A 2,056-nucleotide genomic window follows, 5' to 3' on the forward strand; every position below is an offset into this window, starting at 1 on the left:
GCGCTTCCCAAGCGGTGCACTATCCAGTGCGCCACCGGGCCGGCCCGGCTTTAGTAGTTTTGCCAAATGTGGAGGACCCAGTGACAGCAGCCCTCTCCATGTTTCACCGTTGCCCCCAGAGAGTCGGGAGATTTCAAACGGCTCTGAGCACGGAGCCTGCAGAACTGACTGCGGTTGCCTGCTTCCAGCAGCTGCTTCCCTGGAGCACCCAGGGATTCGAGCAATACCCAGGACCCTGCCATTTGTCACCTGGCTAAGTCCCCTTTTCTCCACCCTGGAGCTCTGAAATGCCCTGCTGCTGCCTCTTCTGGGCACGGGACCTCACTGAGGGAACCTGGGAAAGATCTGGAGAGGGAAGAGTCTCCAGAAATCAATGCCCAGCAGACCCCCACACCCCCACCCCCAGGCATGCTGGAACCCACTCCATGCCCTGGCGCTCCCTGCCTGTTGACTGGGGTTTCTGTGTATTTTATAGTTTATTACTGTTGGCCCAGAGCCAAGGCTGCAGATACATGTTTATGCTGGCAACAGGGGGCAGCATTTCCTGGGCTGCATTTCAGGCCAAATCATGTTTCAGAAGTTTTCTTTGTACGTGGTGTCAGTTTTCTCCTCTTCACCCTGTGCCTGGGTCAAAACAGAGGTTGGGACGAATGTTCGATTCTTACCCCCGTGCCCGGCCCTTTAGGAAGGCACACCAGCTCACTCTGTAGGTGAAGCCCTTCCCCCCGAATGCAGGCGCTTTGTAGTTTCTCATGGATGAGACCAATGTGTTCTCTGACTGTCAAGGCCAGAGCCACATAAAGGTACTGTATGTGACACTGAGGGTACAGCCATCTATGTCGTTGGCATTTGGGCTCATGGTTTCCAGATTGGCTGGCACATTCAGGGGTCCCCAGCAGTGTTTCTGATGGTCCTTTCCTGTGTTGAGCATAATAGTAGCCAACACAACGCCCAGTGGTTAAGACTTGGAGGAGATAGGTAGGGACTTGGGCAGAGAATGATAAATGCAGACAGCCTGTTAATGGAATCTGTATTAAAATATCAACCCACTCATTGCACACACTCATGCACATGTGCACGAATGATTTGAGTACATTTAGGCAAAACAGGATTACTCGTTATGTGTCAACAGCTAAAAATTGGAGCAGTTTGCAGGTTCCATACACAATCGGATCCTTAGGGCTTGCCCTGGGCTGGGGATCTGACCAGCAGCTCGCCCTTGACCTGTGATTCCATTGCACCAGTGGCTTGAAAAGGAGCAGCCCAGCGGCAGCCAGGGAGGGGACAACGGGGCCAGCTGGAAATGGCCTCCCGTCTGCCCTTGGGCAGGTCCCAGAGCCCACTGAGCACCACCCAGGGCGGTTTTGCTTTCTCCACCTCCTCTGCTTGCTCCCCAGCCTTGGCTCCAATTCCACACTAAGGATGGAAAAACAGAATCACAGGGAAGTAAAGTCATTTACTGGGCATCCAGCGAAGAGCAAGAGAGCCGGTCAGAAGCCAGGGGGGACTGTGCAGCCCAGAGGCATGAAGAGGGCTTGGGAATGCTGGGCAGGGCTGGAGCAGGAGGACGGTGATCCACTGAGCCTATCTCCTGCCGGGGTGGGTGAGCTCTGAGCTCGGGCAAACAGCAGAAAACCCGTGTCATGGGAGGAAGTTCACTGCCCACCTTTGATCCTGTATCTTTGTCTTTAACACAGCTAGATAGAGGAACGCTCCGCCTCTTCCTTACCTCTTGCTTACTCTTTGGCAAATCACGTAGATGTGGAAAATGTTTTGTAAAATGCGTATGTCAGATAGGCTCACCATTATCACCGTTGCCAACAGCAAGAGAAGATTGGGCCTCAAGAAAACCCTCATGCCAGCCTTCTGTGGGCCACCTGGCAAGTCCGGCAAGAGAGGTTCTGGATCGCTGCCATCTGTCCTTCCCTCCCACTACACACATGTGTGACTCCTCACATCAAGAGAGGGAGTCCAATCCCTTCCCCTTGAAAATGCGCTGGCCTCAGGAACTTCGTGGCTAACACAGTGGTGGAGTAGCATTCTAGGACTTCTGGGG

The sequence above is a fragment of the Galeopterus variegatus genome, unplaced genomic scaffold (genome assembly GCF_000696425.1).
Source record: "Galeopterus variegatus unplaced genomic scaffold, G_variegatus-3.0.2 Scaffold4086, whole genome shotgun sequence".
Taxonomy (NCBI): domain Eukaryota; kingdom Metazoa; phylum Chordata; class Mammalia; order Dermoptera; family Cynocephalidae; genus Galeopterus; species Galeopterus variegatus.